General features: G+C 40.2%; 1 long non-coding RNA gene across 1 annotated transcript; it reads left to right on the top strand.

Moving 5' to 3' along the window:
* The first annotated feature begins 997 nt into the window (after positions 1–997).
* LOC134448420 (uncharacterized) lies at positions 998–1631 on the top strand. Its single transcript, XR_010034762.1, has 2 exons — positions 998–1113; positions 1219–1631. It is a non-coding gene; the product is annotated as an uncharacterized LOC134448420 (long non-coding RNA).
* The last annotated feature ends 14232 nt before the right edge of the window (positions 1632–15863 follow it).

The raw sequence follows: 15863 nt of genomic DNA, 5'->3' as shown, positions 1-15863 counted from the left end.
TCCTATGCAAAATTTCCTTGACTTCATTCATTCATTGGCAACCGTCAATTAATGAAATATGGGACAGTTCATTTTGGCAGGGGGTCTGGCGGTTTTCCCCCAGAAAATTTTGTATTTCTTATATGTAATTTCCTGCATTTTCACACATCCTAACATCCCGTTTCCAGTTTGAGCTTAATAGGAACCAATACAAATCCAATTATATTTCTTATGTAATTACAACCAATACCAATACAATACGAATAAGAAGTATTAACATTTTATCTCTATATATTAGGTCTATAATATATGAGCTTTATTAAATGCCTGTTACAGTACAAATTCACTATTTATAATAGAAGTGTGATGTGCACTTTACTACATATATACAGTGCAACAGAGGGACCATTGGGTTAATGTCATGCAGGTCTCGATTTTGTCCCGAGGGCCGTAATTGCGCATTTCGGTTATTTCATTAAAGAAAAAAAAAAAAAAGTTAAAAAAAAAAAAAAATTTACATCCGGGCCGTATGTTTCTCGAAAATCTCGAAAGATATCTCGAAAGATAAGCCAGTCTCATCTGTGATAAATGTGAACAACCATGTTCTGGTCTTGTTCAAAACTTGCCCCTTTTTGTTCATCCTTTTTCGTTACCATCTATGCCATATGTATTATTTTGATATCTAGCATTTTTGGCATAATTCCTGACTTCATGTAATCATGTAGTTTCCCATTTTACCTGCAGAGGGAATTTTCCTCATGTTGGTGAGATCTTTTATGGTCTTTGGTGGTAGGAAGAGCATGTGAAATGTGTTGCAGGATGTTGTAAAATTACGAATTTAGGAAAAGAAAAATTAAATTCTGTTGAAAATGAAATTCTGTTAAGAAATTGAAGGTTGCTGTTTTGAACGAAAATAGTTATATAACAGCTGTTATTGTGCTCTGCAAGTAACGTCTTTTCAGGTTATCCTCCTAAATGTTTAATTCACTTGTTTGGTTGTTTGTGTGTTTGTGTTAGAGCTTAATACAAATACCACTTCCAACGGAAAGAAGTGTGTCACCTGTGTTACACCAGCAGACTGTACAAAGCCAATATTCTGTGAGGGAAATGAGGATCACTGCATGAAAACAGCACGTGAGTTTTCAACTTAACACTTCATGATTTCAAAATACCATTCCAAAATTTGCCATTTAACGTCTATTTATTGTAGTTGACCATTTAACTGTCTATTCACTGTAGTTGATCTGGACAAACTGAAGATCACTGCAAAAGGATGTGCCTCAAGTAGTATTTGCAGAGCTAACTTGTCGGCACAGTTGGGCTCCATGTCTGAAGACTTGAGCTGCTGTGAGGGGAACCTGTGCAATGGTGACAGGAATCTGAACCAAGGTGCCAAGCATGTGGGAGTCCTGTTGGGGTCTGTCGTCTCTGTCCTGCTGTTTCACTGAAGCATGAGCCCTTCAAAGCATCTCCCAGCAACACCTGCCCTCCCCTGCCTGGATATGGAGGCTGACATTGTCATTATATCAATTATAATACTTTGCTTGGATTAATTAATATCTGCATGATTTATTTGACTGAGGCTAGAACTGAGGCTTGAGTGTTGTTGTGAAAATAAATGATCCCTTTTATGTACATTTATTGTTCACATTTTTAAAAAAAAGTGCCATGAAATAGGTTTGCGGTACAAAAATAAAGTGTTTATGGCTCTTTAAAGGGTCAAAGACTGTATAGACAAATACAAATACTCTCTCTCTCCATCATACAATCTAATATGATTCTAAATGTGAAATCTAAATATGGATATGTTAATGTTTATTGTAGCCTAGATGTTTCTGGTGAAACTAATTCACTTTAACAAGATCCACTGTAGCCACTGCATTTATATTTTTTATAGCTTTCATATTTCAGTTTAACATTTAATATTTTGATTATAATCCCTGTAATGAATAAACTGTTACCAGGATGACAATTACCAAGTGATGTATCACTAAAGGCTCTGTATAATGTCATAGTAGTGATAATAAAGCCTTTTCATCGAATATTACGTTCCATTGGTGGAACAGTGTTCATTATGAGACTATTCAAATGTTTTCAGTTTAAAGAAATAATAATAAAAAAAACACTTTGCGAGCATGAAAACAGGAAAATCTCTACCATTTTTTGATATGGAATAAGCAATGTGGGATAAGGTCATGTCTTGTGAAATGCTGATAGGAAATGGCACAAGTGACCCATACGAGTAGGCCTAGACACACACAATAAGGAAAGATGATGTAAAAATGTGTCTGTTAGGGTGAGGATAGACATGGTGGTGGTGAAACTGAATGATGAAATGAAAGCAAAGGCATTGTGGAGGTTTCCTGCGGTGATTAATGGCACATAGGCCTAAGTAGAAAGCATAGACTAATTTAGTGCATCTTATAAACGTAGCGTATAGTGTGACAAAGCTGGTGTTGTATGAACATGTAGCCAAGTTAGTCCATTCCTGTCTCCAATGATGTAGGCCTATAAGATCATGTCGATATCTGTAAATGTGCTAGGCCTAACCATTGAATTTTTGTCAATAAGGAACTTTTGGTGGTCAGAGGAGCTGTATTCACTGATCCAAGGCAGGCAGCCATGGGGAACTTGGCTGACTGCCAAAGAGCCTGTGGTCAAGCAAAAAGAGGCACACTGGAGCATTTGCAAGTTTTCTGCTTCCGTAGTCGGAAGAATTGATGACTACTTGGTAAATAGTTGGCGTAAGTAAGTTACCGTATTGGCCAGAATATAAGACGTGGTTTTTGTTCTAAAAATAGTACTCTAAAAAGGGGGGTCTTATTTCCGCGTGCTAGAGTGAATTTTTTTTTTTTTTTTTTTTTTTTTTAACTTTACCTGAATGCGGCCATTATGCGTCACAACAATGACACAAAACTCAATAGCCTTATGGATAGGGCGAGAGATTGTTTTGTCCATATCAAATGTGCATATGCTAACTGCGTTTCGTGATGAGTGTTGCACCGCCCGTCTATCAACTGTCAATGTCAACGCGATGCGGGCCGACAATGCGAGGGGGGAAACACAACAGTCAATCGCGATGCGTTGCTCTGTTTTTATTTGTGTTCGGTTTTACCGTCTCATCAGGAAAGCTTTGGTTGCTCTCTCTGGTCACCAGTAGGCCTACAACTTGAAACTAAAGAAATGAAGGGTGATTTGATGAACAACCTGTAGGCTAAGTTTTGGATGCTGTCATCAGCCAATGAATGGTCATTCATGTGCGCGAGAGAGCGGCGCCATGACAGGGGGTGCCTATTTGACGATGGCTGAATTCGAAACGGGAGGCAGTGACTCGTTGACTCTCCTCCTACATAAACAGATCACTGATCAGATAAGTCAGCCGTTACGAGCGGCACTAACGAGTGCGTTGCCTTGCGCATTTGATGTCACTGCGATTCTATGGCGGGAGTCACGTTAGCGCTTAGCTTACGCATGCTATTTGAACGGTGAATGATCGTCAGACGGCGGAATCGTAAAATAGGCTATAAATAGATCTAGCGACAGCATATTTAGATACTACAATGTTGATTTATGCATTCGATTTTCAATATCTACATACATAAGTGTCAGAATAAAGAGTATGATAAGGTAGTAGCTTGGGTAGTAGCCATGTTTGTTTTTCAAGTTTCCGGTTGAGAGGGAGGTGGCGCACAGCATGTTGGGTACCAAGGCAGCGAAGTCAGCATCTGATGTATCCTCGAAATATCCTCGTTACGCCCACAAATGCAGTCAACTGCCGAGAGAGGAAATAAAGCAATTTTTCGTTTCGATTCACACTTGATGACTCGATGTCCAGTTAGCTCACTGGAAGGACAGCTGCCTTCCCCGTTTCGAATTGGGCCGTAATCCCTCACAACAATACAGCGACAGAGAGTAATGGTTAGGGCAAGTGGCTGGTGCAGACTGATGATCTGCGAGTGTAGTATGGAATGTTGTGTCGCACTTAGAACAGTCACACCCAGGCGGCTGTACAGTAGGTGCCTACTGGCGCTTGTCAGGTAACCACTGAAGTGAGCAAAGAAAGGAAAAGGGTATGAGTAGCTATCTGTAGTTTTTTATCATGAAAATTACATTGTGGAATTTGTTCTATGTAAAAAGCCTAAGCTTTTCCAACAAATTAAAAATTGCATTTTGAAAGAAGTTTCCAATGTGAAACTAAATTTAGTCTTCAAAAAACTTTTTTCCCCAAAACATGAATCTGAAAAGGGGGGTCGTCTTATATTCAGGATCGTCTTATATTCGGGCTAATACGGTACTAACATTAACAATTAACAGTTAACAGTTAACAATTTACAGTAAGTCATTACCATATTTATAGGCATATAACCCTAATTATTTAGGCTATATGTTTTGTCTAAAAAACAATAAAATATTATACATGAAAATAGGCCTATGTAATGGCTACTTTAGGTTGTGAACATTATACCATCCTTTTACCATTTTTTTTAACATGGAATAAGTGTTAAAGGCAGTTAACATATCTAGTCAAATGCTGGTAGGAAATGGCACAAGTGACTCAGTGTCTAACTAACAGTGTCTGTTAGGGTGGGGTAGACATGCAACACAAGGTGAAACCTAATGAAGAAATGAAAGCAAAGGCATACGATTATAGGTTTCACTTTCCTGGCACTGAGTGAAAGTGAAGCCGCTGAAGCAATTGCTGTCTTTTGTAGCCTGATAAACCAGCCTAAATGTGAGACTGTGCTCTGACAAATCAGCAATCTTTGCCGTTGATGTGCTTTCCCAATGGTGTTACGAGCTTCTTCACCACTCCCTCAAAACCCCTCCCACTTTGATTCAAAACAAATCTCTGTGTAGCATGGGGGAGGGGCTAAGTTTGTAGCGACTACGCCACCTAGGGGCAGAGCAAGTCTACCACTAGGAACAATTTAAACCTTAAGTTTGCACAAGTTCGTAATACACTGGACAGAGACGGGATCCCAAATATATTTCTCTTTTATTGTTGTACAAACATGAATCATAAATAAAATGTGCAAAATAGCAAGCTCTTTATGAGCACAAGGCACAATAGTGGGTGGAACGAGAGAGAGAGAGAGAGAGAGAGAGAGAGAGAGAGAGAGAGAGAGAGAGAGAGAGAGAGAGAGAGAGAGAGAGAGAACAGCCTGGGGCACCACTGAGATCACTAACCTATATGGATCTACAGTACTACTTATCTTACATCGTTTGCACACGCAGGAACTTCCTTCTACCACCAGGCTGTCGATGCACTATATACCATGTTCCACCACACTATAAAACAATACACATTACCGCCACTCTCACATCGCACTCACACATCCTTGACACACTCCGAACTGCTGAAGAGGCTGGCAGTCACAATTTTCCCCAATCCCACATCAACCCCAAACAAACACATACAATGCAAAAGTAGTAAATTAATCAAAAGCACAGAAACACACAAATAAGTAAACTGAAAAGAAACATAAATAAACAAAAGAAGCACTGCACACATATAAAGCCCTGAATAACAGGGTCTAGCTACACTGGCACACAAGCAATTAAAGAGTCATGCAAAGCAGCAAACCTAGCAGAGTAAGCAGCATGCAGAAGCACAGCAAACAAATAAGCATGCAGTAGCACAGCAAACGAAAATAAAGACACACAATAAACATGCAGAAATAAATAAAATGAAAATAAATAACGCACAGCACAAAAGGGGTTAAAAGCAGGCGGAGCCACTGAAACCGCGCTCCCTCGGACAGTTATGACAGACATGCACGCTCCGTGCAGGCAAAGCGAGGTGAAGGGGCAAGCGTGGCTACAAGCGCAATTCCTCCCCGTACCCAGCGAAGCACGGCCAAGCCACAGCGCTGCAGGTGCAAAGCAAGGGGAGACTCAAACCCAAATTGTCCCAGGCGAAACAGCAGCCGACAGACCCGTAGGCACAGACACACTGGTTGGTTCGTGCCGGAGGGGCCGCGGATGAAGGCTCAGACACGCGAGTCACCAGCACAACGCTTTCGAGGATCACCACGCCACACCAACTACTTCCACGAGCAGGCCAACCAGTGTCCACACAGCTCCTAGCTCCGTGGAGTCAGCTTATCAGTGCGCTCCCAAGCGATCACAAGTGCTGAGTGAACGCCGCACTGCAAGAGGGAAATGGCGCTATAATTTCCAAATCACAGCCGCAATTGCAAGTAAATGCTAAAGACCAAATGCTTACCCTCACGGTTCATCTGCGGCCCCTCGGCAACAAACGCAGCCCAGGCTCACGCCAAAACAATGTGTGGCGGAAACGAGACAGGAAGCAAGGGCCCATTCATATAAATAGATTATGCCCGCCCACTGCTGTCAATCAGCAGCTGTCAATCACACACACTAACGTGATGGCAGGGCCAACCTGCTACATCTGCATTGTGATTGGTTTTTCCAGACTCAGGGCACAGTGTTCAAAATGTTTTCGATCCGAGGCCAGAACCACTCGCCAGCCAAAAATGTTGGCGTCTACCATGGTACTATGTCTTTTGTCCAATAAAACTGAAAGCTGAGTTTCAATCAGAGAGAGAGACAAAGATGGAATTTCCCAGTCCCTAGTTCCTAGTCCATGCAGATATTGATTATTTACAGGAGTACTAGACACAAGTTGATAAATGGTCACCTCAATGGAACTCAATATCAAATGTATCGCCCTCTACTGCACGTATTATGGTTATGCATGATAAATAATTATTTCAGTTGTTTTTTTTGTTCATTTTGGGACATTTTATTGATTATAATATAGTAGGCCTATATGGATCAATCAATTTTAAGTGGGTATACTGAAATCCCTGAAATGTATAAGTGGGTATACCCCGTATACCCGCGTTCTACGTAGACTACACCACTGTGTGTGTGTGTGTGTGTGTGTGTGTGTGTGTGTGTGTGTGTGTGTGTGTGTGTGTGTCTGTGTCTGTGTCTGTGTGTGTTATTGTATTGTACATGTCTATATCAGTATGTCAGTGTTTGAAAAACTGCACATGAAAGTGTGTATTGTCTGTGTGTATGCTGTGAATGAATGTGTCAGAGAAAGAATTGTAAATTCAGTTTTCTATACACCCTTATGTACGTATGATATTATCATGTTTAGTTACACTAATAATGTATGAAATCTTGTGTCCTTGTCACCCTAAGTGACCCAGTGACTGTCTGTCAAGAGAGGAAGTCCCGCCTTGAAATGCTACAGTGTAGTGTCACCCAAACCACTCTAAATTGTTACTTCATGTCTTTTCTAACATTCTGATTGTTTTTGATCATTTAAAGAGACACACACTGGGTATGAGGCTTAAAAAAAACATTGCGTTGAACGTTGTGCAGTAGAAGGATAAGACGCACTTAGTGGACATCCAGTCCATAGAGACACTATGCCTTTGTACTGAACTTCAACGTACATTGCAGTAGTGAAGTACATGTAGGCTGCTGCTTACCATAAATCATGCTCTGCTCAGCCTCTTACCGACTTTTGTAAGTTGTATCCCACCATACAGGACAAATGGGCTTACATCACAAATAACAAAAAAAACTAGATCTCAATATTGCATCTCAATATTCCCTAATTACTGTATATTCGACCAGTGTTCCACTAGCTGACATAATTTCCCCAATCCGTTTATTTGCATTTCTTATTTACATTTTTTTTTTATCTTGCTAACTGGCCTGACTTGCCCTTATCTGACTTGCCTTTTCCTGCCTGCATGCCTGGCAGGTGGCCTAGCATAATGGGGCTAGCCTAAACAAGTCAAAACAAGTCAAAGACATTACATTTTGATAAAGCATATGCGTCACCCATAAAACGAAATGGATCAATTCCAGTCTCCTAAATGTACATGACTTTCTCACTGAACTCCATTCATTCTCCAAGTGTCCTAAAAGGAGCATGAGTGTCCAATCCCCCCCCCTCTCTATCTCTCTATCTCTCTTTCTTTCTTTCTCTCTCTCTCTCTCTCTCTCTCTCTCTCTCTCTCTCTCTCTCTCTCTCTCGCTCTCTCTTTGAATAAATGAAAGCGTCAGCTAAGTGCAATGTAATGTAATAATGTAATGTAATGTACAGGAAAGCTGGTGAAACGATTCTACCCAATCTGAGCCGCTACTGTAGTGAGCATAAGCAGAACAATTCACTGCACGGTATAGCAATATGTACAGAGACAGTGTGTATGAAAGACAATATAGTATATACTGACTGTAATGTGTGAAATACAGTAATGTACAAGCGATGGGTTTGCTACTTTACAGAATTGCTAGAATTCTGAGAGCAGGGGGCAGAGAACAACTGTGTGTTCACACCTGAGCTCAGAAGACTGAATATGGTGATGGCTAACAGTAAGGCTGCTGGAAATTCAGTAGCAGGTAATAGAACATGATATAACCTTTGCAAATATAAATAACGTGAGCATCTCTGCCATATCACAGCTAATTGAAAGAAACAAAATCCGTATGAAGCAGGTCTGCTAAGTTCTATTTGAATGGAATTCAGAACGTATAAAGCAACTATATGTTGATATGTGCAGGTAATCAAAAATTAGCTTTGAATATACTGTAGACATCCATATTGATATTGACCAGACAGCATGTCAGGACTGGATATGCCATGGAAGGCGATACTTTCTTTGCAACATATACAGTGCTTTGCTAGATTGGTGTGAAGTTCTTTTAGTTGTGTGTAGAGTTTTGCAAAAGCAGCCAAAGTTGCGAAAATTGAACTTTAGCAATCAGAAAAAAACTGTAAACGAAAGTAAACTTGTTCAAAAAGACTCAGACCAGGTTTTATGCATGGTGGGTTGGGGTCTTTCCGGCTCACTTTGGTTTCACACAAACTGGTGCACAATTCTAAAAACAGGAAGCCAAACTAGGGCGCCACATCCTGTGACACCTTAGCAGAATGGCCTACGCCACCCCATACACAAACAAATGGTCCATAAGCACCTACATTGTTGTGTTTAGAGTGATGTACTGTTTGACATATATCTTGCTTCAGTTTACTGTAATTAGTAAGGTGCAGTTATGTACAGTATTGCATTTTGGGGTCTTGTGAAGATGTACATTCTGTGAGACTGAATACACAGTTACAAAAAGAAAGACTCGTGTGTTTTGTATAAAGCAGACAACTGTTTTAATGTTGGTCTAATTTGTTCTCTCATTTGGTGCAACTGTGTGTCTTTTGACCAGAAAGTGAGGTTTTGGCAACAAAATATTAAGTTTATATGGCAATGTTTAGGTTTTGATTGCAGAGTTTCATGTCGGCATATATGTCAGGGGGTTATCTGCAAGTGTTGAGAGTAATTGGCTTGTGCATAGAGTTTTGACTCTATGAGCCAAATTTTGCCAATTGTGTGCAATCAGTAGGCAAAAACTGTAAATGAAAGTAAACTTGTTCAATAAGACTCTTGCAGTCTTGTGATTGCAGTTTTATGCATGGTGGGTTGGGGTCTTTCCGGCTCACCTTGGTTTCACACAAACTGGTGCATAATTCTAAAAAACAGGAAACCAAACTAGGGCGCGACTAGGACTGGGTACCGAAATTCAATTCTTTGATGGAACCGAATTAAAAGCTACGGTTCTACTTGGCATCGAAACGTGCCTTGTCTGTCGGTTCCACGTTTCGGTTCCTGAAGTCTGACTGCCAGAGCCATCAAATGTGTTTTTAAGCACGCGGCCATTTCAGCCAATCACAAGTGTCACAAACTGACCACGCTCCTCCTCTTCCCGTTTCGCACCTCATTTAAACGATTGATAAGACAGCTGATTTTCAACCAGCTGATTGTACTATTGAGAAACAAAAAATGCCGTCGAAAGCGTGGCTATAGCCTATTTCAGGAAAGTAGATAAGGATGGAGCGCGCTGCAATATCTGCGATAAACTAGGCTATCATGCAAGAATGGCAATACATCCAACCTGTTCAAACACCTGCTCTTGCATTCGATTAGGCCTAACTTGCGTGCAGAGAGTTGCAGCATCTTTACAACGGCAACACCGTGAAAAGAGCTAACTTAGAAAGAACTGGTCTTGTGTTGGGGACGTACAAATGTAGCCTATTTAGACCGTCGGTTTAACTCGAGGGAACAAAGAACACAGCGACAAAAAAAAGATTTCCTCTCATATCCGGCTGGAGAATAACGCCATTTTACTTGAAGTAGCGGCCGCTTAAGGTTAAATAACTGTGGATTGAAAGAACATAAAAACGTTCCGTAAAAAAACTGTAAAAAGCTAAGAATCTCAGCTTTCGAACAAGCCCTAACACATGTCTGTAGGTCTAGGTTAAGGAGATCGCTGGCTGTTAGGAAAAAAATGACGAGATAAAAAAAATGGTTGGAAAGCGCTATTTTTTCACTTGCAACAGCGGCCGCTTACAGTTCAATAACTTTTGAATGAAAGAACATAAAAGCGTTCCGTAAAAAACTGTACAAAGCTAAGATTCCCAGCTTTCGAACAAGCCCTAACACATGTCTGTAGGTCTAGGTTAAGGAGATCGCTGGCTGTTAGGAAAAAAATGACGAGATAAAAAAAATGGTTGGAAAGCGCTATTTTTTCACTTGCAACAGCGGCCGCTTACAGTTCAATAACTTTTGAATGAAAGAACATAAAAACGTGCCGTAAAAAACTTTAAAAAGCTAAGATTCGCAGCTTTCGAACAAGCCCTAACACATGTCTGTAGGAGAAGGAGATCGCTGGTTATATATATATTTAGGCCTATACATCGTTTAGATTAGGACTATTTCGCTTAGATTCACCATGGCGTGAAAGCAGTGTTGTCGCGGCTACTTGCAGCAGCTGATCATACGGCCCAGTTCTAGTCCCTGTATGGAAATGCGTGCGAGATAGCACCATCGAGTCCCCGTCAAGTTTCATGGATATTTATGAAGCCTAGTTGAGTTAGTACAGTTCTGCAGAACCTAGTAGAAAAGCCCCAGTTGTCGACAGACTGGGTAGCGTAGGCTACATTAAAAAATCATGTCAGGCACGCTTGACATAATTGGTACCAGAAGTGAAGTTGCACCGTAGGCCTACAGCAGAACAATTTTAATCAGACATGAGTACATTTATCAGTATCAAAACCGTTTATTACACTTGCCAAGCCATGCCGAGAGGACAACTTGCAGCATGCAATTAATCATGAATGCTGTAGGCTATAGAATTAAATGCCTTTAACCACCATTGCTTAAGTCACGATGAGCGTCGCCTTGTGGCAGGCAGGGAAACTCATGATTTACAGACCAGTTACGCCATCTACTGGCCACTTTGGGTAACTGCAGGTTTAATTCAGGGTTTCCAGGAACCGAAAATGGAACCGTTCTGGTACCGGAACCGAAACGAAGGAACCGGAAATGGAACCGGAACCAAAAATTGTCAATCAATACCCAGGCCTAGGCGCGACATTCTGTGACATACTGAACTACATTTTTAAAAATTGATTGTACCTTAGCAGAATGGCCTACACCAAGGAATCAGAACTATGAACACAGCTTTCTACTGAACATTTTAAATGTTTACATATGTTAATGTATCGTGTTCAATGCCTTGCTTGTGTCACATATGTTTAAACATTATATTCCATATGCCTGTGGAAATTATCCAAATGATAATGCTTGTGCATGTCACTTCAACATGTGACATATTATAGGCTACCAAAGCTAATCTTTAAGATTAAGATTATTTTATTTCTTATTATTTTGTGGAATAACAACACCTGATAATATGTGTCTGCAAGTCATTTAGAGAAAACATGAAAAAATATTTTTTTCTACATTATTTGTTTTTACAAATTAGCATTTGCCCCTCAGGAAAGGCTGAATCCCATTTCCACCCTTAGCCCTACGTCGATCCCCTTCCCCTCCGTTTTGCGCGTTCATATGAAGGGCTAGGGCTGTCCCAATTCACGTTCAGACAGAGGCGAAGGGGAGAGGGGAGGGGCTTTCTACCCCTTGAAACTGAGATTTTCCGATTGCACACTTCAAACGGAGGGCTACGACTGATTTCCCCAAATTTTAAAGGCATTCGCAGTGTACTTAGTGTACTGTAGTACTTACTACTACTATGCCATAAGGTGTTTCATTTTGCTTGCCTGAACATACTTGATGGCGATGCCACTCTTTCCTAGCCTGATTATCATCGGCTTTCAAATCTCTTCGAGACTTGGTCTGACCAAGAGCATAACAATTAACATTTCCCAAACGGTATGGTTGATCCACCTCCCTTAGTTTGCTAATGGTTGTTTGCTCCCTGACAAAGTGGGAGGAGTTCCCGTTTTTTCGGGAACTCAGAGTCGTGTTTGTATTGCTCTTGGCCTGACTAGAGTCAACGCTGAAGGTGTGGCGTCACTAGGAGGGCACAGCCTGGCTAACTCTTTAACAGAATGACAATTAATCATGCGTATTTATAGTCATATTAGTTATAGAATCAGCCCAATTTCAGAAAACAAAATCGGAGAGAATGATTCCATAATGAAGAGATGAGGGGGTAAGTGTGGAAAATATAGTTATAGAATTTGGCCAGATTCAAACTGTGCACACTACCCCTCTAAACTCTTTAGTTATTACTATCGGAACTTGTTCATTAGCCTACCTCCGCCAAGGAGGTAATGTTTTATGTCTACAAAATATTGTAACCATATCAATATAATGCTAGGAATGTGCTTTGGCGTGCCCACAAATTCAACAATACACAAAACAGAACTAAAAAGGGGAGTCATGAAAGAAAAGCAAGAGGGCCCATAAATAAATTAGGCCAACACATATAAAAACATTGAAGGCGCAATGAAACGTAGAAAGTGCATTAGTTGAGCAGAAACAGCTGGAGTTAAACTGTGCAAAATAAGCAAGGGGGGTAGAAGGGAGGTAGTGGAGTAAATGTAAAGTGCCAGGGCATATTCAAGTTGGTTAGGTTTCTTTATTAGTCTCTTAGTCTATTACAGTTTTTGCCTACTGCTTGCACACAATTTGCAAAATTTGTCTCATAGTCAAAACTCTACACACAAGCCAATTAGGCTTACTCTCAACACTTGGAGATAAACCCTTCACATGTACCTGTACACAGTATGCTAATATGAAACTCTGCTATCAAAACCTAAACATTGCCATAAAAACGAAACAATGTTTTGTCAAACCTCCCTTTCATGTCAAAATACACACATAAGGACCAAATGAGAAAACACATTAGATATAAAACAGTTGTCTGCTTTATACAAAACACAACAGTCTTTCTTTTTGTAACAGTCTATTCAGTCTCACAGAATGTATATCTTCTCAAAATGCAATACTGTACATTAAATAACTACACCTTACAGTACAGGACATTAAACTGAAGCAAATATCTCAAACAGTACATCACTCTAACACAGCAGTGTGTGGTGAGCTTATGGACTATTTGTTTGTGTATGGGGTATATTCACAATTTTTCAAACATCTAAATATGATATAAATATGTGGTTGATGTCAACATGCTGTAATGAAATAGTCAATACTTTGTTTGTTTGGGTATGAGGTATGTGGTATTCTTCACGAAATACAATACATTTCCACAGACACAATACAGCAGCTGACATGTACATGACATCATCAAAACTATATCATGTTCAGTCAGTTTGCTCAAGTGCCTCCTTGGTTGTGTTCCGTAAATGACACTAATTCTACAAACAATAGTGTTCACATTACCTAACATGTGATGAAGACAAAAGGCTACTCTTGGTCACATGCATCAGGCTGGGTTTTACAGTATGTCAATGCCATACTCCATATTCTACTCTTTAGTTCCATTGAGTGTGGAGTGTGTGCATGGTACTTTGTTTGTGTGTGTGTGTGTGTGTGTGTGTGTGTGTGTGTGTGTGTGTGTGTGTGTGTGTGTGTGTGTGTGTGTGTGTGTGTGTGTACAAGCCTGTGTCTGCGTCTGCGTTCAAATGCACGTGTGCATGCGCGTGTGTGTGTGTCTGCTTGCTTGTATGTGTGTGGATGCATGTGTCTGCGCGCATACATGTGTCTGCGTGCGTGTTCCTGTTGTTTTGTTTGAGTGTAGGAAGGTGTGAATTTAGCATAGAAGCAATCAAAGTAAAACAAATAAATGTGAAATAAAATAAGTGCAATGTAATATAAAGAATACAACTTTGTAACTGGCAGAATAGTGGTTAATTTTGAAAGCATGTGTTTTATTGTCTGTGTCTAAATCTTGTCATACATCCAGTGTGTGTGTTTTTTTTTTAACAGATGTGTTTTCACAATGACACTCTGAGATTTTACTTTTGAACGAAGTGTCTTATTAACATCTCTTATGTACCTAACATCTTTATGTAGGCTACCTAATTTGCTTTTCTTCCTTTTAAATCCTTTACTTATTTTTTCTTTATCACTGTGTTGGACATTGTTGCCAGTGTTGCAACTGCGCCTAGATGTCTTGCTTATTATCCAATTTGCCTTGTTACCTTCCTATAATGTTGCTTCTATTACCTTGTGTTTGACAATGTTGTCAGTGTTGCAACTGTACAGTGCACCTCGAGGTCTTTGTTTACTTTTTGGTACTTTTTAATGCATTGTCCTCTTCTTTACTCTTTGTAGGACAATGCTATCAGTGTTGCAACTGTACACTGTGCCTTACCCTGTTCTTGTTTAAATTGCTCCTTGTAAGTCGCTTTGAACAAAGGCGTCTGCTAAATACTAATGTAATGTAATGTAATGTAATGTAATGTAATGTGTCTTGTGTATAAAATGGTGTGCAGACAGCTGGAGTCTGTGTGTTGCGTAAAGGAGCAAGTGCTTTGCAAAACTGGTATGAAAGTGTAATGCTTGACTTTTGTTTAAGGTAAAGCAACATGTGTTTAAGTTATAGTACTGTGAAGAAGCGATTGCTTGCCACTGTCAAGATGAAACTTTGCGGCTGGAGTGCAGGTGGAAGGGTAGGAACTTCACAGCGACCAAGGCTTAGAAAAATATTCGAGCTCTTTTTATTTACGTCTGACACCAAAACAAAGATGCACGAGGGCACAATGGAAATGAAACTTACAAAACGGACATGGCAGCAAAATAACTCTCTCTCTTTCTCTGATACATCAGCACAGGGGCGGAGTGGGAAGAGTATTCCCACCGGGAGAATTTTTCCCTTAGCGGCCCTTTTTACCCCTCCACCAACACCAAAAAAAAAACCCCAACAACAACAACAACGCAAACAACATGGTTCCCTAACCAAAAAGACAAAAAACACGAAATCTGCAGTCGTAGGTGTACTACATGTGGACATTAGTGTTGTCAAAATATCAACCTGAAGTGGAGAATTGTAGCCTACACTTGATGAAATAGGCCTACACAGCCATCATCACAGTCCAAAGCATTCACCATAGAACATTGCAGGTTAGGCTACATCACGCTATTGTTCCATGAAAATGTGCACTCCACTGTCATTTTGACAGTTTGTAGGCCAATTGAAATATCGTAAAAGAGTCATTTATGTAGCCATTTATGTATTAAGCCATTTATGTAGCCCCTCCCTTTACCATTCAGATAAATAAGCGGACCAAAGTGGGTTCCTGTTGAGCTAGAGCAAGTATGTGTACCTGTAATGCAGTTACCTTAAGTGAGTGGAGTCTGACAAGTACTAAGGCCACACCAATTTAATTTGTTGGTTCTCGGATTCGCCTCTTGTATTTTGTAACAAAATGGAAAAAAAAAAAAATCAGTTTCAATACCCAAAAAAATGAAATCGCTAAAAAAAACGAAGACTGCATGTTTTCATGAACGGGGAGGTGCCTCTTTAGTAGTTGGAGGTCATGTGACGTAGAGAACCAATAAAACCACTCCTTTCAACATGCCGATTACGACTAGCGAATCAGGAAATGTGTTACATTCAAACATTTACAGACAAACATG

This window comes from Engraulis encrasicolus, chromosome 5 (assembly GCF_034702125.1).
Source record: "Engraulis encrasicolus isolate BLACKSEA-1 chromosome 5, IST_EnEncr_1.0, whole genome shotgun sequence".
NCBI lineage: Eukaryota > Metazoa > Chordata > Actinopteri > Clupeiformes > Engraulidae > Engraulis > Engraulis encrasicolus.
The sequence above is the reverse complement of the archived record's forward strand: the minus strand, read 5'-3'. Positions and strand labels throughout refer to the sequence as shown.